Raw genomic sequence first — 24,312 nt, 5'->3', positions numbered from 1 at the left:
CCACATACAAGGTTTAGACCTTCCGGATTCTCTTGAATGCCGCCATCAATTCTAGCTTATACCACGAAGATTCTGATTAAGGAATCCAAGAGATATCTACTCAATCTAAGGTAGAACGGAGGTGGTTGTCAGGCACACGTTCATAGTTGAGAATGATGATGAGTGTCACGGATCATCACATTCATCAGGTTTAGGAACAAGTGATATCTTAGAATGGAAGCAAGCATGATTGAATGAAAAACAGTAGTAATTGCATTAATCCATCAAGACACAGCAGAGCACCTCACCCCCAACCATGGGGGTTTAGAGACTCATGCCGTAGAAGATACAATGAGAAACGTGTAAAGTGTCATGAGGTAGAGATACGATGTCAAAAGATCCTATTTGTAGTGAACTAGTAACCTAGGGTATACAGAAATGAGTAAATGACGTAAAAATCCACTTCCGGGGTCCACTTGGTGTGTGCTTGGGCTGAGCATTAAAGCTTTCATGTGTAGAGACTTTTTCTGGAGTTAAACGCCAGCTTTTATGCCAGTTTGGGCGTTTGACTCCAATTTTTGTGCCAGTTCCGGCGTTAAACGCCGGGAATTCTGAAGCTGATTTGCAACGCCGGTTTGGGCCATCAAGTCTCGGGCAAAGTATGGACTATTACACATTGCTGGAAAGCCCAGAATGTCTACTTTCCAATGTATTTGAGAGCGTGCCAATTGGGCTTCTGTAGCTCCAGAAAATCTACTTCGAGTGCAGGGAGGTCAGAATCCAACAGCATCTACAGTCCTTTTCAATCTCTGAATCAGATTTTTGCTCAGGTCCCTCAATTTCAGCCAGAAAATACCTGAAATCATAGAAAAACACACAAACTCATAGTAAAGTCCAGAAAAGTGAATTTTAACTAAAAACTAATAAAAATATAATAAAAACTAACTAAAACATACTAAAAACAATGCCAAAAAGCGTATAAATTATCCGCTCATCACAACACCAAACTTAAATTGTTGCTTGTCCCCAAGCAATTGAAAATCAAAATAAAATAAAAAGAAGAGAATATACTATAGACTCCAAAATATCAAAGAAACTTAGCTCCAATTAGATGAGCGGGACTAGTAGCTTTTTGCTTCTGAACAGTTTTGGCATCTCACTTTATCCTTTGAAGTTTAGAATGATTGGCATCTATAGGAACTCAGAACTCAGATAGTGTTATTGATTCTCCTAGTTAAGTATGATGATTCTTGAACATAGCTACTTTATGAGTCTTGGCTGTGGCCCAAAGCACTCTGTCTTCCAGTATTACCACCGGATACATATATGCCACAGACACATACTTGGGTGAACCTTTTCATATTGTGACTCAGCTTTGCTAAAGTCCCCAATTAGAGGTGTCCAGGGTTCTTAAGCACACTCTTTTTGCCTTGGATCACAACTTTATTATTATTATTTTTTTTCTCTCTTTTTTTTCATTTTTTTTGTATTCACTGCTTTTTCTTGCTTCAAGAATCAATTTGATGATTTTTCAGATCCTCAATAAAATTTTTCCTTTTCCATCATTCTTTCAAGAGCCAACAATTTTAACATTCTTAAAACAACAAATTCAAAAGACGTATGCACTGTTCAAGCATTCATTTAGAAAACAAAAAGTATTGTCACCACATCAAACTAATTCAACTAGTTTCAAAGATGAATTCAAAATCCTGTACTTCTTGTTCTTTTGTGATTAAAGCATTTTTCATTTAAGAGAGGTGATGGATTCATAGGACATTCATAGCTTTAAGACATGAACCTTAAATTTTTATTAATCATGAATTAAGAACAAGACTCAAAAATAGATATAAGATAAGACTAATAGTAATAGAAAACAAAAATTTAAATAGACTCTAACGATAGAGGTTATCACAGAGTTAGAACTCAACAACCTTGATTTTGAGAAGTGGATGCTCCCTCAACTTGTGGGGTATTTGACCCTTCAAGGGAGAGCTTTTGGCGCTTTAACTCCTATAGCTCATGCCCCTGCTTCTCTTGTTCCTTCAGCAATTTGCAGAGCATGCAGTTTTGATTCTGCTGTTCTTCCTTAATTGGTTCCATAGCTTCTTGCAGCTTGGCAACAGATGCTTCTAGACGAGTCCAGTAGTCAATTTCAGGAAGTTCAGGGAGGAACTCCTGCGCCCTCCTTTTGATAGAGTTATCTTGCATTTGTCCTTCCATTGACCTCTTGGTGATTGGGTGCTCAATTGGGATGAATTCATCTACTCCCATCCTCACCCCAGCATCTTTACATAGCAAGGAGATTAAGCTTGGGTAAGCCAGTTTGGCTTCAGTGGAGTTCTTGTTTGCAATTGTGTAAATCTCACAAGCAATCAGATGATGAATCTCCACTTCTTTTCCCAGCATAATACAATGAATCATCACTGCTCTCTTGATAGTAACTGATGTGTGGAAAACGATCCAACACAAAACTCACCGGCAAGTGTACCGGGTCGCATCAAGTAATAATAACTCACATGAGTGAGGTCGATCCCACAGGGATTGAAGGATTGAGCAATTTTAGTTTAGTGGGTGATTTAGTCAAGCGAATCAAATTTTGGTTGAGTGATTTGTGTTTAACAGAAAGTAAATGACAGTAAATGTAAAGGGGGAAGGGAAAAGTGCAGTAAATTGAAGAACAGAATTGTAAATTTGCAGAATCTTAAAGAGCAAGAAAGTAAATGACTGAAACTTAAAGTGCAAGAAACTTAAATTGCAGTAACTTAAATGGCAAGAAAGATAAATGGCTTGAATATAAAAGGGAACTGAGGAATGGGATTGCAAGATCTAAACAAAGAGGAAGTAAAGTGCAACAATTAAGGTAGCAGAATTTGAATTAGGAGCAATGGGAATTTAAACAGCAAAGAAATTAAATGCAGCAGAGGTTCCAAGAGGAACCAAGTAAAATTTGGGTCTCAGGTCTCAAGAGACTAGGTAGCAGAGCCTAGATCTCTATTTGCCTTCCTAGATCCAAGTAAACAAAGCGATTGACAAAAAATTAAAGAAGAAGTAATAGATGAACAGAATTTGAATTGAATTATGCAGAAAACAAAGTGCAAAGAGCTTGAATGGGAATTGGGACAGAATTTCCCCAATTTCACACACCCAATACTCAGAAACAGAAGAGTAAAACTGCTAAGGCAAGAATGAGGGAGAAGAGAGATCAATTCCCTCCCCAATTCTCAGAAATCTCCAAAGGAAAACTCAAAGTGAAAATTCAAAAGTAAAGGTCAAAGTGAAATTGGCCAAAGGTCCTAATTACATCAAACTAACTACTATTTATACACTTTCTATTCTTGGATTTTGGGATTTGGATGGGCTTTTGATTTTGTGAAGAAATGAATTAAAATGGGAATTTAATTTGATTTTTCGGCCCATTAGATTCACTCCCAGGAGGCTGCCCTGCCCTTGTGTAGGGCAGGGCAGAAAAAATGAAGCTTGGTGCGGCCATGGTGCGTCTGGCGCGAGTTTGGTGCGCCAAGGAAGAAATTTGGTGCGCGTGGGACGAGCGTGATGCGCCAGGAATGCCAAACGCTGCCCTGCCCGTGCCAAGGGCAGGGCAGGAACGGTTTGGTGCTGCCAGGGGATGTTGGTGCGCGCGGTTGGTGCTGCCAAGGGAAATTTGGTGCGCGCGTTTTGCTTCTTGGTGCGCCAAGTCCATGCACCATTTCAAATGCTGCCCTGCCCGCGCCAAGGGCAGGGCAAGGTTCCCAATCTTCATGGCCCGTGTTCGAACCTGGTGGCTTGCAAACACGCTACTTTTTCTTTTGATTTCTTGGCACGCTAGTGGGTCTTAGAGCTTGGCTTCCTCATGGTTCTTTGTTCGAACCTTGTGGCTTGCATAGTTGATATTTTTACCTTGATTTTCTTCCTCATGGAGCCCGATCCTGCCCTCCACAAGGGCAGGGCAATGTTCTCTTCTCTTGGCTCCAAGGCACCATTTTGTGCTCTGCCCTTGGAGTGGGCAGGGCAAGGTTGCCTTTTCTTGTTTGGTCACCTAATGTTGCCCTCCTAGAGGGCATTCTGCCTTTGTGGAGGGCAATGTTGCTTCCCCCACCTCAATGCGGCACGCTTCTTTCCTCTTTGGCCACGCTTTCCTTTTCTTGCGTCACGCTTCTTAGGCCACGCTTTTCATTTTCTTTTCTTTTCTTCACCTAAAATAAACCAAACAACTACTCAAAGTATCACTAAATTCAAGAGGCTTATAAATCAATTAAAATTCAATTAAAATGAGCTCAAACCTCAATGATTAACATTAAATTCATGGTGGTTGCTTGATTTAGAGAAGTTATGCATTTTCACTCCAAATCACTTACTTAGGATGCAAGAAAGTGCATAAATGCTAACAAAACAAGTGAAATTAGCTTGAAAAATGGGTATATGATGACTTGTCATCACAACACCAAACTTAAACCTTGCTTGTCCCCAAGCAAGCATCAAAACTAAGAGTAAATGAAATGAATAAGAAAAGAATGCATATCCTTATTATGCAGATAGCAGAACTTGATCTATGGGGCATTTATGCAGACAATGACCACTCATTATTGTTGCTGCTGCATAATACACATTTTGCATCAAAGATTTGCTAGACTTGCTGTTATAAGACTCAATTTGTTACTCTCTCCCTTGCTAACTTTTCTTGGCTTACAAAGCTTAACAAGCTTATTATTCTTTCATAGGTTGGGTGTCAAATGCTGCAGCATAGCCTTTGGCTTTATTTTTTTTCTTTCTTTTTGCTCAACATCTCTCCACCACAGACACTTGGCTTGCTAATTCTTCCTAGGATAATTGATGCCCAGCATCTCTTTGGATCACTAAATGCTTTGTATCTAAGTTGCTCTTTATTGTGGATTTTCAATTGGCCATCCCAAATCAGTTGATCTAAGTGACCGGGTTTCAAAATACCCCTTAGAATTTACTCATCCAAGCAGATCTCAGTACAAGAACACCACAGGCATTTGTCCTAAGGTTCAAGCCATTGGTGTCCAACCTTTATTCTTTGTTTTTCTTGCCATTTTGGCTTTTTCTTTCCCTTTTCCTTTCTGTTTTTGTTACCAAGGGTTGTTTTATTATTGATAAAAGTCTTTGTAACAGCAAGCTAACTCACAATTAATGAGAATGATATTATGCAACACTTATTCCATGAGTCATGCATTTAATCAAACACATATGCCACCACCAACTTCCATTCATACTCATGCAACATTGGATATTTCACTTTTCAATTCAAACCAAACTCTTTTATTCAAGCATATGGGAAACAAAGCAACATTTAAGCTAAGTGATGGATACAAGCATTATGCAGACTTGGCATTTTTCTAGCTAATTATTAACTAACTTAAAATGAAAAGTAAAGAGCAGAAAATGCATAAAGTAAAGGAAATAAATGATGGAGGCATATCATGTTTCAGACATGCATCTCCTTATTAGAGACATGGAAGAAGAAGTATGAAAGAACTTTGCCACCTTCTAATGGTCATGGCTGCTGCTTGATTCTCCCTTCTTCTTCTTTCTCTTCCCTGTCTTGGAGTAATCTTGGATCTCTTCTCCAGGACATCTTCTAGCCCAAACAGAATCTATGAGTCCTTTGAGCCCAAAAGTTTCCAATGTGTTAAAGGTTGACTCAGTGTATTGACGAGATTTGGCTTGTTGCTTGGCTAAGAATTCAGGGCATTGCTCAAATGGCTTGATCTCAGGATTGAGTGTTGGGAAATTGTGGGTCAAGTACTCCAACCTTGCTTGCATGTTTTCATCATACTCCATTCTTTGTGCATGTCTAACTTCTCCCAAGGTATGATGAACATTCTTCCATTGATACAGGTTGTGACTATATTCCGATGCTTTAGCTTGACTGAAATACAGCTTATCATATGATTCCTTGAATTCTTTGTATTGCTCTTTCTGCCCTTCAAGGATCTGTGCTTGAAACTCTTGCTGCTGAGTCATCATTTGTTGTTGCCATCTCTCTTGTTTCTCCTCCATTTGATGCTGCCAAGCTTCTCGTTCTTCTTTTTCTTTCAAGAATTGCTCCATGAATTCAGGATGGGGCTCTAGATATTTCTCTTGGCCCTCCTGATTTTGGCCTTGTTGGATCTGCATGAGTTGATTCTGACCTTGTTGAGCCTGCATGAGTTGCTGAGATAATTCTTCAATTGATCTTTGCAATTGGCTCATATCTATGGCATCATAAGCCTGATTTCGTCCTTCCTCGAGTTTTGTCTTAATCTTTTTCTCCTGCAAGAATCAAGATAGCTAGCCTTAGATCATTAATATAGCCGTTGACATTTAATTCGTATTTAATAGGAAAAGAGTTATTTTGTTTTGTTTATTATTATTTGAAAGAAAATTTTTTTGTCAATTATGCCCCTTAATTAAAGATGTCAAAAGTTGGTGAACACCAAACTTATCCTTTATTTAGGGGATGGCTTAGCAATTGCAAACCAATCTCACAATTGATGTATTTTTTTTAAAAAAATACTGATGTATGATCCCTTGTCTGTATGGTTTTGAGTTCATGATTGGAAAATAATCCTCTGAACATTGTTGCACATGCAGACACCAAACTTAGTGTTTGGTTATATGCTTTATTAAAAGAGTTATGCATATGCTCTAAAAGACAATCCTCTTCTTTGAACAATGAGCTTGGGTGTGCCTTAAGGTACACCAAACTTAGAAGTTTGCCATGTGCTTCAAAATGACATATGCATTTACCAGGCATGAAAATTCAAGATCACATTCAGAGGGATCATAGCTTATTAAATAAGAGAAAACGGAAATCTTAAACCATGGGTTGCCTCCCATGAAGCGCTCTTTTATTGTCATTAGCTTGACATTGACCTCCCTTTAAGGTGGTTGATGTTGGTGATGTCTCAGCCTGTCACCTCTCACTGTCAGCTTTCTCTGTGTGCTTTGATGCTCAATTTCCATATGCTCAAGAGAAAGAATTTGGTTGACAGTGTAATAATCTTCTGCTCCCTGCTGTTGGTATATTAATTGCACCTTATCACCCTTAGAAAATCCTTCAGTTGGGATTTTCTTATTCTTCCACCCTTTGTGAGCCTTTTTCTTGCTCTTCACCTTTTTCTTGCTTGTTGATCTTTTTTTCTTGACAGTTACTTGAGTTGTGATGCCTTCCTTCTTGCTGATCACCCCTGCTTCCTTGTGAATCCCCTTTTCTTCTTGTATTTGTTTGTTTTTCTGTTCCATTTCCTTTTCAGTTGATTGCTTTGGAAGGAGATCATCACTCATTCTGCTTGTTTCTTCATCCCTTTGTAATTCTGGGAAGACTTTCAGGATGATGCTCTCCTCATGCATCCTGAGGGTTAACTCTCCTTGCTCTATGTCCACAATGGCTCTAGCAGTGGCCAAAAATGGTCGACCAAGTATTATGGAATCATTTCCATTTTCTGAAGAATCCAGGATCACAAAATCTGCCGGATAGATGAACTTGCCAACCTTAACTAAAAGGTTCTCAATCAGCCCCTTAGGATAGACTATTGATTGATCCACCAATTCCAAAGTCATCTCTGTTGGTTTCACCTCCTCTATGCCAAGCTTTTTCACTAGAGAATATGGGATTAGATTTATGCTTGCTCCTAGATCGCACATCCCTTTGTTAATGAACAGGTTTCCAATAGTGCATGGTAAGAAGAAACCTCCAGGGTCCTCAAGTTTGGGAGGGAGTCCCTTTTTAATGAGTGCACTGCATTCCTCACTAAGCATCACCGTTTCCTTCTTATTCCAATCCCTTTTCTTGTTGATGAGCTCTTTTAAGAACTTAGCATACAGGGGCATTTGCTCCAAAGCCTCTGCCAAAGGTATGTTGATCTCCAACTTCTTGAAAGTCTCAAGAAATTTGTGGAAGTGCTAGTCCTTTGTTTCCTTGTGAAATCTTTGTGGATAAGGGAGTGGTGGTGTTGAGCTCTTCTCCACTTGATGCTGTTTTGGAGTTGGTTCCTCCAAGATCTTCTTTCCTTTCTTCAAATTCTGTGGCTTGTTGTCTTCCTCAGTGAGCTTTTCTGGAGCATTCTTGCTTATCTTGTCTTGGTTGATGGTTTCATCATTCTTTGTTGGCTCAGTGTCATTCTCCAGAAGCTTCTTTGTTGCTCCTTGGCTACCATCTGTTAACACCCTTCCACTTCTTAGTTGCACAACCTTGCATTCTTCCTTTGGGTTGGGAATGGTGTCACTAGGTAGTGAACTTGATGGCTTCTCAACAGAGATCTTCTTAGAGATTTGTCCAATCTGCCTTTCTAGGTTCTTCATGGAGGCTTCTTGATTCTTGGTTGTCAATTCTTGGCTCTTCATTAGTTTCTCCATGAGTACCTCTAAATTGGTGATTCTTTGTGAGTCTTGAGAGATGGTTTGATTTTGGGGTGTTGATGGATGAAGATAAGTGTTTTGGTTAGTTGGGTGGCTATTGGGTGGGTATTGGTTAGAATTTGGGTAGTTGTTTTGTGGTTTTCTGTATGAGTTTTGGTTAGTGTTTGGCTGGGGGTTGTGGTTTCCAATTGTTTTGGCTTGTGTTTCTTTGCCATGGTTGTTGGTTTTGGTTATGGTTGTCTCCCCATCTGAGGTTGGGATGGTTCTTCCAAGATGGATTGTAGGTATCACCATAGACTTCATTTGTTCCAGGATTTTGGTTGTGCATGTATTGAACTTGCTCTTGTTGTTGCTCCTCTTGAGTTTCTTCACTTTGCACCCAAGTGGTTGGAGGTTGGTTTGTGGTGCTCACTGCTGCCACTTGCAAGCCATCAATCCTTTTGGCCATTTGTTCAAATTGTTGTTGGATCTGCTGCTGCATCATCTTGTTTTGAGCTAAGATTGAATCAACTCCTTCCAACTCCATTACTCCTCTTCTTTGTGATGGTTGGCGTTGTCTTTGATGAGCAAAGAAATATTGGTTGGTGGCCACCATCTCAATGAGGTTTTGAGCTTCCTCTGTGGTCTTCATGAGTTGCAAAGATCCTCCGGCAGAGTGATCAAGAGCTTCTTGAGCTTTAAGAGTGAGTCCTTCATAGAAGTTTTGCAACTTATCCCATTCAGTAAACATTTCTGGGGGACATTTCCTCAATAGAGCCTTATATCTTTCCCATGCTTCATATAAGTTCTCGGCTTCCAATTGAGTGAATGTCTGAACCTCTGTCTTCAACCTTAGGACTCTTTGAGGGGGGTAGAATTTGGCAAGAAACTTGCTCACCAAGTCATCCCAAGTGTTGATGCTTTCTTTTGGAAAGGTTTCTAGCCATTGAGTTGCTTTATCCCTGAGAGAGAACGGGAAGAGTAGCAACTTGTAGCTATCAGGGGGCACACCATTTGTTTTCACTGTGTCACAGATTCTCAAGAAAGTAGACAAATGTTGGTTTGGATCCTCCAAAGGCCCTCCTCCAAAAGAACAATTATTTTGCACCAGAGTAATGAGTTGTGGCTTGAGTTCAAAGTTGTTTGCATTGACATTGGGAGGAAGAATGCTACTCCCACAATGCTTGGCATTTGCAAATGTGTATGAAGCCAAGACTCTTCTCTGATGTTGATTATTATTGGCTCCTTCTCCTGGTTGATTGGTATCTCCTTCCATGTCTTGGAATTCCTCCTCAGATTCTTCTTCTCCCACAATATTCTTCCCTCTTTCAGCTCTTCTTATTCTCCGAAGAGTCCTTTGATCAATTTCAGAGATGATAGGAGAAGATCTTCCTATACCTAACATACAAACACACAACAATAAACACACAAACCCAGAAATACAATGGAACTTCAATCTGTAATCTTAGAATGAAGTTTTAGTTAGTTTAAGCAAAAGTTCAAACAGTTAGTGTGTTAGTGAGAGTTAGAATAACAGAAAAGAAAAAGTGCTTAATCTAGACCTCCATGATGAGCGGATAATTTGTACGCTTTTTGGCATTGTTTTTAGTATGTTTTTAGTAGTTTTAGTTTAGTTTTTATATATTTTTATTAGTTTTTAATTAAAATTCACTTTTCTGGACTTTACTATGAGTTTGTGTGTTTTTCTGTGATTTCAGGTATTTTCTGGCTGAAATTGAGGGACCTGAGCAAAAATCTGATCCAGAGACTCAAAAGGACTGCAGATGCTGTTGGATTCTGACCTCCCTGCACTCGAAGTAGATTTTCTGGAGCTACAGAAGCCCAATTGGCGCGCTCTCAACGGCGTTGGAAAGTAGACATCCTGGGCTTTTCAGCAATATATAATAGTCCATACTTTACCCAAGATTTGATGGCCCAAACCGGCGTTCAAAGTCACCCTCAGAATTCCCAGCGTTAAACGCCCAAACTGGCACAAGAATGGGAGTTAAACGCCCAAACTGGCACCAAAACGGGAGTTAAACGCCAAGAAGAGTCTCTACACGAAAAATGCTTCATTGCTCAGCCCAAGCACACACCAAGTGGGCCCGGAAGTGGATTTTTATGTCATTTACTCATCTTTGTACACCTTAGGCTACTAGTTTTCTATAAGTAGGACCTTTTACTATTGTATTTTCATCTTGGTTCTTCTGGTTCCCTCTTTGGGGCCGAAACCAATGATCACTTTTGTTCTTATGTATTTTCAACGGTGGAGTTTCTACACACCATAGATTAAGGTGTGGAGCTCTGCTGTACCTCGAGTATTAATGCAATTACTATTGTTCTTCCATTCAATTCCGCTTGTTCTTTATCCAAGATATCACTTGTGCTTCAACATGATGAAGGTGATGATTGACGCCCATCACCATTCTCACCCATGAACAAGGTGACTGACAACCATTCTTGTTCTACAAGCATCTGAGGCTTAGTGAATGTCTCTTGGATTCCTGATTGCACGATGCATGGTTGATCGCCTGATAACCGAGTGCTCGCCTGACAAACGAGCCAACCATTCCGTGAGATCAGAGTCTTCGTGGTATAGGCAGGACCTGATGGCAGCATTCAAGAGAATCCGGAAGGTCTAACCTTGTCTGTGGTATTCTGAGTAGGATTCAATGATTGAATGACTGTGACGTGCTTCAAACCTGTAACCTACTGGGCGTTAGTGACAGACGCAAAAGAGTGATTCTATTCCGGTAGGGGAGGGAACCAAACCGGTGATTGGCAGCACTGTGACAAGAGTGCGTGCATTAGCTTTCACTGCGCGGATGGGAGGTAGCTGCTGACAACAGTGAAACCCTACACGAGCTTGCCATAGAAAGGAGTAAGAAGGATTGGATGAAGACAGTAAGAAAGCAGAGAGACGGAAGGGAAGGTATCTTCATACGCTTGTCTGAAGCTCTTACACCAATGATATACATAAGTATCCCTATCCTTATCTTTTATGTTATTTTCGTTTATCACTATACCCATTTGAGTCTGCCTGACTGAGATTTACAAGGTGACCATAGCTTGCTTCATACCAACAATCTCCGTGGGATCGACCCTTACTCACGTAAGGTATTACTTGGACGACCCAGTGCACTTGCTGGTTAGTTGTGCGGAGTTGCAAAAGTGTGATTGCAATTTCGTGCACCAAGTTTTTGGCGCCGTTGCCGGGGATTGTTCTTGTGTATGGACAACTGACGGTTCATCTTGTTGCTTAGATTAGGTATTTTTTTTCAGAGTTCTTTAAGGAGGAATTCTAGTGTTTCAAGGTGATGTTCTTATCATCACCAAAGCTGATTGATCATCATCAATTTAGCTCTTGAATGCAATGTCCTGCTGAAGCTTAGCCGGCCATGTCTAATTCCTTTAGACTAAAGCTTTAGACTAACATTGCATGATTCCTGGAATTCTCATTAAGAATTTTGATACCTTTATTTTCCTTTTCACTTAATTTTCAAAAAAAAAAAAAGCACAAAAAAAATTACAAAATCATAAAAACCAAAAAATATTTCTTGTTTGAATATAGAGTCTCATTTTAAGTTTGGTGTCAATTGCATGTGTCTGTTCTTCTTGCATTTTTCGAATTTATGCATGTGTCTTCATTAATCTTCAAGTTGTTCTTGATGATTTCCTTGTTTTGATCTTTGAATTCTATTGACTTGAGTGTTTTGTTGTTTCTCATGTGCATTTTCATCTTGTTAGTATCAGTAGTATACAAACTGCTAAGTTTGGTGTCTTGCATGCATTGTTATTTGATTTTAGTTGCATTTTGATTATTCCTCATTATTAAAAATCCAAAAATATTTTTAATTTGTGTCTTTTCAAGTCAATAATACAAAGAATTGAAGATTCAGAACATACTGCAGAGGAATCACACAGAAAAAGCTGGGCATTCAAAAATGCCCAGTGAAGAAGACAGACTGGCGTTTAAACGCCAGCCAGGGTGCCTGGCTGGGCGTTTAACGCCCAAAAGGGTAGTAGTTTGGGCGTTAAACGCCAGAATGTGCACCATTCTGGGCGTTTAACGCTAGGATGGCACAAGGGGGAAGATTTTGTTTTTCAAATCAATTTTTTTTCAAGTTTTCAAAGTTTTTCAAAATCAAATCTTTTTCAAATCATATCTTTTCAATCAAATGTTTTCAAAATCAATTTCTTTCCTTTCTCAAAGATACTTACTAACAATTAATGATTTGATTGAACATTTTTTGCCTTTTCTGTTGAGGAAGGTTTTATGCTTGAATCATATCTTTTCTTGTTAGGCAAGTCATTAATTTTTAAAATCATATCTTTTAAAATTGTTTTCAAATCATATCTTTTTAAAATTGTTTTCAAATCATATCTTTTCAATCACATCTTTTTAAAACCAATCATATCTTCTTAACCACATCTTTTTCAAAATAGTTTTCAATCAAATCTTTTTGATTTCTAATTTCAAATCTTTTTCAAAAATCACTTGATTTCTTTTCACTTTTATTTTCGAAAATTAATTAGTGTTTTTCAAAAATGTTTTCAAAATCTTTTACTTAATTTTCGAAAATTACTTCCCTTCTTCTCACATCCTTCTATTTCTGAACTAACTCTACTCCTTAATGCAAAATTCGAACTCCATCTTCTTTGATAAGTTCGAATTTTCTACTTCTGTCTTCTACTTTCCTTTTCCTCTGACACCTCAAGGAATCTCTATACTGTGACATAGAGGATTCCATATTTTCTTGTTTTCTTCTCTTTCATATATGAGCAGGAACAAAGACAAAGGCATTCTTGTTGAAGCTGACCCTGAACCTGAAAGGACCTTGAAGCGGAAGCTAAGAGAAGCTAAGGCACAACTCTATGTTGAGGACCTGACCGAATTCTTCAAAGAAGAAGAACACATGGCAGCCGAAAACAACAACAATGCCAACAATGCAAGGAAGGTGCTGGGTGACTTCACTGCACCTACTCCTGATTTCTATGGGAGAAGCATCTCTATCCCTGCCATTGGAGCAAACAACTTTGAGCTTAAGCCTCAATTAGTTTCTCTAATGCAACAGAATTGCAAGTTCCATGGACTTCCAATGGAAGATCCTCATCAGTTCTTAGCTGAATTCTTGCAAATCTGTGACACAGTCAAGACTAATGGGGTTAACCCTGAGGTCTACAGACTGATGCTATTCCCTTTTGCTGTAAGAGACAGAGCTAGAATATGGTTGGATTTTCAACCTAAAGAAAGCCTGGACTCTTGGGAAAAGCTAGTCAATGCCTTCTTGGCAAAGTTCTTTCCACCACAAAGATGGAGTAAGCTTAGAGTGGAAGTCCAAACCTTCAGACAGAAGGATGGAGAATCCCTCTATGAAGCTTGGGAAAGATACAAACAATTAATCAGAAGATGTCCCTCAGACATGCTTTCTGAATGGAGCATCATAGGTATTTTCTATGATGGTCTCTCTGAACTATCCAAGATGTCTTTGGATAGCTCTGCTGGAGGATCTCTTCATCTGAAGAAGACGCCTGCAGAAGCTCAAGAATTGATTGAAATGGTTGCAAATAACCAATTCATGTACACTTCTGAAGGAAATCCTGTGAACAATGGGACTAGTCAGAAGAAAGGAGTTCTTGAGATTGACACTCTGAATGCCATATTGGCTCAGAATAAGATATTGACTCAACAAGTCAATTTGATTTCTCAGAGTCTGTCTGGAATGCAAAATGCACCAAACAGTACTAAGGATGCTTCATCTGAGGAAGAAGCTTATGATCCTGAGAACCCTTCCATGGAAAAGGTGAATTACCTAGGAGAACCCTATGGAAACACCTATATTTCTTCATGGAGAAATCACCCAAATCTCTCATGGAAGAATCAAGAGAGACCTCAACAAGGTTTCAATAACAATAATGGTGGAAGAAACAGGTTTAGCAATAGCAAGCCTTTTCCATCATCTTCTCAGCAACAGACAGAGAGTTCTAAGCAGAATACTTCTGACTTAGCAACAATGGTCTCTGATCTAATAAAGACCACTCAAAGTTTCATGAATGAAACAAGGTCCTCAATCAGAAACTTGGAAGGACAAGTGGGTCAGCTGAGCAAGAAAGTTACTGAACTCCCTCCTAGCACTCTCCCAAGTAATACAGAAGAAAATCCAAAAGGAGAGTGCAAAGCCATAGACATGGCCGAATATGGAGAGGAAAGAGAGGAGGAGGACGCCACTGAGGAAGACCTCAGTGGGCATGTACCAATCTCCTCTGAGTTCCTCAATGAGGACCAATGGGAATCTGAGGCTCAAAATGAGACCATAGAGATTCCATTTGACTTACTTCTGCCATTCATGAGCTCTAATGAGTATTCTTCCTCTGAAGAGGATGAGTATGTCACTGAAGAGCAAGTTGCTAAATACCTTGAAGCAATCATGAAGTTAAATGACAAGTTATTTGGAAATGAGACTTGGGAGGATGAACCACCTTTGCTCACCAAAGAACTGGATGACTTGTCTAGGCAGAAACTGCCTCAAAAGAGGCAGGATCCTGGGAAGTTTTCTACACCTTGTACCATAGGCACCATGACCTTCAAGAAGGCCTTGTGTGACTTAGGGTCAAGTGTAAACCTCATGCCCCTCTCTGTAATGGAGAAATTAGGGATCTTTGAGGTACAAGCTGCAAGAATCTCATTAGAGATGGCAGACAATTCAAGAAAACAAGCTCATGGACTTGTAGAGAATGTTTTGGTGAAGATTGAAGACCATTACATCCCTACTGACTTCATAGTCCTAGAGACTGGGAAGTGCATGGATGAATCCATCATCCTTGGCAGACCCTTCCTAGCCACAGCAAAGGCTGTGATTGATGTTGATGGAGGTGAACTGATCATTCAAGTGAATGAAGAATCCTATGTGTTTAAGGCTCAAGGATATCCCTCTGTCACCATGGAGAGGAAGCTTGAAGAGCTTCCCTCAAATCAGAGACAAATAGAGCCCCACAGTCAAACTCTAAGTTTGGTGTTGGGAGGCCACAACCAAACTCTAAGTTTGGTGTTGAACCCCCACATTCAAACTCTAAGTTTGGTGTTGGGAGGTTTCAACATTGCTCTGATCATTTGTGAGGCTCCATGAGAGTCCTCTGTCAAGCTAATGACATTAAAGAAGCGCTTGTTGGGAGGCAACCCAATGCTTTATAATTAACTATTTCCTTTTGTTATTTTATCTTTTTTGTAGGTTGATGATCATAAGAAGTCACAAAATCCATTGAAAAAGCAAAAACAGAATGAAAAACAGGAAGAAAAACAGCACACCCTGGAGGAAGAACTCACTGGCGTTTAAACGCCAGTGAGGCTAGCAGTTGGGCGTTTAACGCCCAGTGTGGCACCATTCTGGGCGTTTAACGCTAGAAAGGGGCACCAGACTGGCGTTAAACGCCAGAAAAGGGCTAGAACCTGGCGTTAAACGCCAGAAATGGGCACCAGCCCGGCGTTTAACGCCAGAAATGGCTCAAAACGTGGATTTTGATGCCATTTGGTGCAGGGATGACTTTTCCTTGACACCTCAGGATCTGTGGACCCCACAGGATCCCCACCAACCCCACCACTCTCTCTCTTCTTCTTCACCCATTCACCAATCACCTCAACATCTCTTCACCACTCACATCCATCCTTCATAAACCACCACTTCTCCCCCTTTTTGGCCGAACCACAAAGCCATCTCCCTCTCCCCCATTTCTTCTTCTACTCTCTTCTTTCTTCTTTTGCTCGAGGACGAGCAAACCTTTTAAGTTTGGTGTGGTAAAAGCATTGCTTTTTGTTTTTCCATAACCATTTATGGCATCCAAAGCCGGTTCAACTGAGAAGGCATGACCTCAAGCCCATCACTAAGAAGAAGATGGAGCAAACAAGAGACCCCTCTCATCAAGAAATCCCTGAGATACCTCAAGGGATGCACTTTCCTCCACAAGACTACTGGGAGCAAATTAACACCTCCCTAGGAAAATTAAGTTCTAACATGGGACAACTAAGGGTGGAGCACCAAGAACATGCCATCCTCCTCCATGAAATTGGAGAAGATCAAAGGATCATGAGAAAGGAGCAACAAAGACAAGGAAGAGACATTGAGGAGCTCAAGCACTCCATAGGATCTTCAAGAGAAAGAAAGAGCCGCCATCACTAAGGTGGACCCGTTCTTTAATCTCCTTGTTCTTTATTTTTCTGTTTTTCGAATTTTAGTGCTTTATGTTTATCCATGTTTGTGTCTTATGATCATTAGTGTCTTAGTGTCTATGCCTTAAAGCTATGAATATGAATCCATTACCTTTCTTAAAAGAAAACTGTTTTTATCACAAAAGAACAAGAAGTACAGGATTTCAAATTCATCTTTAAAACTAGCTTAATTAGTTTGATGTGGTGGCAATGCTTTTGTTTTCTGAATGTATGATTGAACAGTGCATATGTCTTTTGAATTTGTGGTTCATGAATGTTAAAATTGTTGGCTCTTGAAAGAATGATGAAAAAGGAGACATGTTACTGAGGATCTGAAAAATCATAAAAATGATTCTTGAAGCAAGAAAAAGCAGTGAATACAAAAAAAAAAGGAGAAAAAGAAGGAGAAAAACGAAAAAGAGAAAAAGAAAGAAAAAGAAAGAAATAAAGTTGTGATCCAAGGCAAAAAGAGTGTGCTTAAGAACCCTGGACACCTCTAATTGGGGACTTTAGCAAAGCTGAGTCACAATCTGAAAAGGTTCACCCAATTATGTGTCTGTGGCATGTATGTATCCGGTGGTAATACTGGAAGACAGAGTGCTTTGGGCCACGGCCAAGACTCAATAAGTAGCTGTGTTCAAGAATCATCATACTTAACTAGGAGAATCAATAACACTATCTAGATTCTGAGTTCCTAAAGAAGCCAATCATTCTGAATTTCAAAGGATAAAGTGAGATGCCAAAACTGTTCGGAGGCAAAAAGCTACTAGTCCCGCTCATCTAATTTGGAGCTTAGTTTCATTGATAATTTGGAGTCTATAGTATATTCTCTTCTTTTTATCTTATTTGATTTTCAGTTGCTTGGGGACAAGCAACAATTTAAGTTTGGTGTTGTGATGAGCGGATAATTTGTACGCTTTTTGGCATTGTTTTTAGTATGTTTTAGTAGTTTTAGTTTAGTTTTTATATATTTTTATTAGTTTTTAATTAAAATTCACTTTTCTGGACTTTACTATGAGTTTGTGTGTTTTTCTGTGATTTCAGGTATTTTCTGGCTGAAATTGAGGGACCTGAGCAAAAATCTGATCCAGAGACTCAAAAGGACTGCAGATGCTGTTGGATTCTGACCTCCCTGCACTCGAAGTAGATTTTCTGGAGCTACAGAAGCCCAATTGGCGCGCTCTCAACGGCGTTGGAAAGTAGACATCCTGGGCTTTCCAGCAATATATAATAGTCCATACTTTGCCCAAGATTTGATGGCCCAAACCGGCGTTCAAAGTCACCCTCAGAATTCCCAGCGTTAAACGCCCAAACTGGCACAAGAATGGGAGTTAAACGCCCAAACTGGCACCAAAACGGGAGTTAAACGCCAAGAAGAGTCTCTACACGAAAAATGCTTCATTGCTCAGCCCAAGCACACACCAAGTGGGCCCGGAAGTGGATTTTTATGTCATTTACTCATCTTTGTACACCTTAGGCTACTAGTTTTCTATAAGTAGGACCTTTTACTATTGTATTTTCATCTTGGTTCTTCTGGTTCCCTCTTTGGGGCCGAAACCAATGATCACTTTTGTTCTTATGTATTTTCAACGGTGGAGTTTCTACACACCATAGATTAAGGTGTGGAGCTCTGCTGTACCTCGAGTATTAATGCAATTACTATTGTTCTTCCATTCAATTCCGCTTGTTCTTTATCCAAGATATCACTTGTGCTTCAACATGATGAAGGTGATGATTGACGCCCATCACCATTCTCACCCATGAACAAGGTGACTGACAACCATCTTGTTCTACAAGCATCTGAGGCTTAGTGAATGTCTCTTGGATTCCTGATTGCACGATGCATGGTTGATCGCCTGACAACCGAGTGCTCGCCTGACAAACGAGCCAACCATTCCGTGAGATCAGAGTCTTCGTGGTATAGGCAGGACCTGATGGCAGCATTCAAGAGAATTCGGAAGGTCTAACCTTGTCTGTGGTATTCTGAGTAGGATTCAATGATTGAATGACTGTGACGTGCTTCAAACCTGTAACCTACTGGGCGTTAGTGACAGACGCAAAAGAGTGATTCTATTCCGGTAGGGGAGGGAACCAAACCGGTGATTGGCAGCACTGTGACAAGAGTGCGTGCATTAGCTTTCACTGCGCGGATGGGAGGTAGCTGCTGACAACAGTGAAACCCTACACGAGCTTGCCATAGAAAGGAGTAAGAAGGATTGGATGAAGACAGTAAGAAAGCAGAGAGACGGAAGGGAAGGTATCTTCATACGCTTGTCTGAAGCTCTTACACCAATGATATACATAAGTATCCCTATCCTTATCTTTTATGTTATTTTCGTTTATCACTATACCCATTTGAGTCTGCCTGACTGAGATTTACAAGGTGACCATAGCTTGCTTCATACCAACAATCTCCGTGGGATCGACCCTTACTCACGTAAGGTATTACTTGGACGACCCAGTGCACTTGCTGGTTAGTTGTGCGGAGTTGCAAAAGTGTGATTGCAATTTCGTGCACCACTCCACTTCACTTAATCATTGTCAATCTATTTCAATCCCCGGCAACGGCGCCAAAAACTTGATGTGTGGAAAACGATCCAACACAAAACTCACCGGCAAGTGTACCGGGTCGCATCAAGTAATAATAACTCACATGAGTGAGGTCGATCCCACAGGGATTGAAGGATTGGGCAATTTTAGTTTAGTGGGTGATTTAGTCAAGCGAATCAAATTTTGGTTGAGTGATTTGTGTTTAACAGAAAGTAAATGACAGTAAATGTAAAGGGGGAAGGGAAAAGTGCAGTAAATTGAAGAACAGAATTGTAAATTTGCAGAATCTTAAAGAGCAAGAAAGTAAATGACTGAAACTTAAAGTGCAAGAAACTTAAATTGCAGTAACTTAAATGGCAAGAAAGATAAATGGCTTGAATATAAAAGGGAACTGAGGAATGGGATTGCAAGATCTAAACAAAGAGGAAGTAAAGTGCAACAATTAAGGTAGCAGAATTTGAATTAGGAGCAATGGGAATTTAAACAGCAAAGAAATTAAATGCAGCAGAGGTTCCAAGAGGAACCAAGTAAAATTTGGGTCTCAGGTCTCAAGAGACTAGGTAGCAGAGCCTAGATCTCTATTTGCCTTCCTAGATCCAAGTAAACAAAGCGATTGACAGAAAATTAAAGAAGAAGTAATAGATGAACAGAATTTGAATTGAATTATGCAGAAAACAAAGTGCAAAGAGCTTGAATGGGAATTGGGACAGAATTTCCCCAATTTCACACACCCAATACTCAGAAACAGAAGAGTAAAACTGCTAAGGCAAGAATGAGGGAGAAGAGAGATCAATTCCCTCCCCAATTCTCAGAAATCTCCAAAGGAAAACTCAAAGTGAAAATTCAAAAGTAAAGGTCAAAGTGAAATTGGCCAAAGGTCCTAATTACATCAAACTAACTACTATTTATACACTTTCTATTCTTGGATTTTGGGATTTGGATGGGCTTTTGATTTTGTGAAGAAATGAATTAAAATGGGAATTTAATTTGATTTTTCGGCCCATTAGATTCACTCCCAGGAGGCTGCCATGCCCTTGTAGAGGGCAGGGCAGAAAAAATGAAGCTTGGTGCGGCCATGGTGCGTCTGGCGCGAGTTTGGTGCGCCAAGGAAGAAATTTGGTGCGCGCGGGACGAGCGTGATGCGCCAGGAATGCCAAACGCTGCCCTGCCCGCGCCAAGGGCAGGGCAGGAACGGTTTGGTGCTGCCAGGGGATGTTGGTGCGCGCGGTTGGTGCTGCCAAGGGAAATTTGGTGCGCGCGTTTTGCTTCTTGGTGCGCCAAGTCCATGCACCATTTCAAATGCTGCCCTGCCCGCGCCAAGGGCAGGGCAAGGTTCCCAATCTTCATGGCCCGTGTTCGAACCTGGTGGCTTGCAAACACGCTACTTTTTCTTTTGATTTCTTGGCACGCTAGTGGGTCTTAGAGCTTGGCTTCCTCATGGTTCTTTGTTCGAACCTTGTGGCTTGCATAGTTGATATTTTTACCTTGATTTTCTTCCTCATGGAGCCCGATCCTGCCCTCCACAAGGGCAGGGCAATGTTCTCTTCTCTTGGCTCCAAGGCACCATTTTGTGCTCTGCCCTTGGAGTGGGCAGGGCAAGGTTGCCTTTTCTTGTTTGGTCACCTAATGTTGCCCTTCTAGAGGGCATTCTGCCCTTGTGGAGGGCAATGTTGCTTCCCCCACCTCAATGCGGCACGCTTCTTTCCTCTTTGGCCACGCTTTCCTTTTCTTGCGTCACGCTTCTTAGGCCACGCTTTTCATTTTCTTTTCTTTTCTTCACCTAAAATAAACCAAACAACCACTCAAAGTATCACTAAATTCAAGAGGCTTATAAATCAATTAAAATTCAATTAAAATGAGCTCAAACCTCAATGATTAACATTAAATTCATGGTGGTTGCTTGATTTAGAGAAGTTATGCATTTTCACTCCAAATCACTTACTTAGGATGCAAGAAAGTGCATAAATGCTAACAAAACAAGTGAAATTAGCTTGAAAAATGGGTATATGATGACTTGTCATCAGTAACCTCAGAACGGTTACTAGTGGGCAAGATAGAACGCCCTATGAAGTCCAACCAGCCTCTTGCAACTTTGAGATCTCCCCTCTTGAGTTGGTTTGGGACACCTTTTGAATTGGTCATCCACTTGGTTCCAGGGAGGCATATGTCCTCTAGAACTTGATCCAACCCCTTATCTACTCTCACCATTCTCCTATTAAAGGATTCAGGATCATCTTGTAGTTGAGGTAATTTGAATACCTCTCTTATTTTGTCCAGATGGAAGTAAATAATTCTCCCTCTGACCATGGTTCTGTAGGTATGAAAAGTGGTTCCAGTCATTCTCTGCTTATCTGTCAGCCACAAATTTGAGTAGAATTCCTGAACCATATTTCTCCCAACCTTTATCTCCGGGTTGGTTAGAACTTCCCATCCTCTGTTTCGAATTTGCTCTTGGATCTCCGGATATTCATCTTCTTTCAGATCAAATTTAACTTCCGGGATCACTGACCTTAGACCCATTATTTTGTGGTAATGGTCTGCATGTTCTTTGGTTAAGAACTTCTCTTGACTCCAAAGGTCTTTTGGAGCATTCTGTTGCCTCTTGAGTTGGTTTGTTTTCCTTTGGGGGCCATGATCTTGATGAGCCTTAACTTAGTGATCACGGAAAAATACACCAAACTTAGAGGTTTGCTTGTCCTCAAGCAAAAGAAAGGAAAGAGGAGAGAGAGGAGGAGAGCAAATTCGAATGGTGGGGAAAGGGGGTGTGGCCGAACATATATTTATAAGGAAGGGAGAGAGAGTTCGAAAATTTTGAAGGAGATTTGAGAAGATATGGGAAGAAATTGAGAGATATTTGAGTTTTTTGAAGAAGATTCGGAAAGGATTTGAAAGAGATTTGAAGAATGATTTTAAATTTGAAAATTTGAAGGTGAATGATGAAAGTTTGAAATGCATTTATGTAGGAAATTATGGATCAAAACAGGAAAGTTTGAAAAAATTTGAAGTGGAAAGCAAAATCTCTGTCTCCCACCTTTCTGGCGTTAAACGCCCAGAATGGTATCCATTCTGGCGTTTAACGCCCAAATGTTGGCCAATTTGGGCGTTTAACGCCCAGCCAGGTACCCTGGCTGGCGTTAAACGCCAGAAACCCTTTCATCACTGGGCGTTTTGCTAAACGCCCAGGATGCTGCACACCTGGCGTTAAACACCCAGAATGGTGTCCATTCTGGCGTTTAACGCCCAAAATGGCACCTTTACTGGTGTTAAACGCCCAGAATGGTGCCCATTCTGGCGTTTAACGCCCAAAGTACCCCTTACTGGCGTTTTTTCGCCAGCAAGCCCCTTTTCTCTGATTTTTGCACTGAATCCTTCTATAACTCTGTGAATTCCTTCAATTTTTGATAATTGTCCTTTGAGAATATGTATCAAACTTTGATTAAACAAAACAGATAACCTGCTAATGACTGGGTTGCCTCCCAACAAGCGCTTCTTTATTGTCTTTAGCTGGACCTTCACTGAGAATCATTCAAGCCCCAGTTTTGAGCATTCTTGCTCAAAATGGCTTTCAAGATAATGCTTGATCCTCTGTCCATTAACAATGAACTTTTTGTCAGAATCAGTATCCTGAAGCTCAACATATCCATATGGTGACACTCCTGTAATCACATACGGACCCCTCCATTGGGATTTAAGTTTTCCCGGGAACAGTCTGAGCCTAGAGTTGAAGAGCAGAACTTTTTGTCCTGGCTCAAAAACTCTGGATGACAACTTCTTGTCATGCCACTTCTTTGCCTTTTCCTTATAAATTTTTTCATTTTTAAAGGCACTGAGTCTAAATTCATCTAGCTCATTTAGCTGGAGTAATCTTTTTTCACCAGCTAACTTAGCATCCAGGTTTAGGAATCTGGTTGCCTAGTAGGCTTTATGTTCCAGTTCCACGGGCAGATGACAGGCCTTACCATACACAAGTTGGTATGAAGAGGTTCCTATTGGAGTCTTGAATGTTGTTCTGTATGCCCACAGAGCATCATCCAAGCTCTTTGCCCAATCCTTTCTACGGGCAATTACAGTCCGTTCTAGGATTCTTTTTAGCTCTCTGTTAGAGACTTCAGCTTGCCCATTTGTCTGTGGATGATATGGGGTTGCCACTTTGTGGCTAATTCCATATCGGACCATAGCAGAATACAGTTGTTTATTGCAGAAATGAGTGCCCCCATCACTGATTAGTACTCTGGGAACACCAAACCTGCTGAAGATGTGTTTCTGGAGGAATTTCAGCACGGTCTTAGTATCATTAGTGGGTGTAGCAATTGCTTCTACCCATTTAGATACATAGTCCACTGCCACCAGAATGTAAGTGTTTGAGTATGATGGTGGGAACGGACCCATGAAGTCAATACCCCATACATCAAACAATTCAATCTCTAAAATCCCTTGTTGAGGCATGGCGTATCCATGAGGCAAGTTACCAGCTCTTTGGCAACTGTCACAGTTACGCACAAACTCTCGGGCATCTCTATAGAGAGTAGGCCAATAGAAGCCACATTGGAGGACCTTAGTGGCTGTTCGCTCACTTCCGAAATGTCCCCCATACTGTGATCCATGGCAGTGCCATAGGATCCTTTGTGCTTCCTCTCTGGGTACACATCTGCGGATCATTCCGTCTGCACATCTCTTAAAGAGATATGGCTCATCCCATAGGTAGTACTTGGCATCTGAAATTAATTTCTTTCTTTGCACCCTACTGTACTCCTGGGGTATGAACCTCACAGCTTTGTAATTTACAATATCTGCAAACTATGGAGCTTCCTGAATGGCAAAAAGTTGCTCATCTGGAAAGGTCTCAGAGATCTCAGTAGAAGGGAGGGACACCCCAGCTACTGGTTCTATTCGGGACAGATGATCTGTTACTTGGTTCTCTGTCCCTTTTCTGTCTCTTATTTCTATATCAAACTCTTGCAGAAGCAACACCCATCTTATGAGCCTGGGTTTTGAATCCAGCTTTGTGAGTAAGTACTTAAGAGCAGCATGGTCAGTGTACACAATCACCTTTGATCCTACTAGATAGGATCTAAACTTGTCAATGGCATAGACCACTGCAAGTAACTCTTTTTCTGTGGTTGTGTAATTCTTCTGTGCATCATTTAGAACACGGCTGGCATAATAAATGACGTACAGAAGCTTGTTATGCCTCTGTCCCAACACTGCACCAATGGCATGGTCACTGGCATCACACATTA

General features: G+C 40.6%; 1 non-coding gene across 1 annotated transcript; it reads right to left on the bottom strand.

The window, feature by feature from the left end:
- Positions 1-13,640: 13,640 nt before the first annotated feature.
- Positions 13,641-13,748, bottom strand: LOC130959088 (small nucleolar RNA R71). Its single transcript, XR_009078183.1, has one exon. It is a non-coding gene; the product is annotated as a small nucleolar RNA R71 (small nucleolar RNA).
- Positions 13,749-24,312: the final 10,564 nt, after the last annotated feature.

The sequence above is a fragment of the Arachis stenosperma genome, chromosome 10, assembly GCF_014773155.1.
Source record: "Arachis stenosperma cultivar V10309 chromosome 10, arast.V10309.gnm1.PFL2, whole genome shotgun sequence".
Taxonomy (NCBI): domain Eukaryota; kingdom Viridiplantae; phylum Streptophyta; class Magnoliopsida; order Fabales; family Fabaceae; genus Arachis; species Arachis stenosperma.
This window is presented reverse-complemented; position numbering and strand designations above follow the sequence as displayed.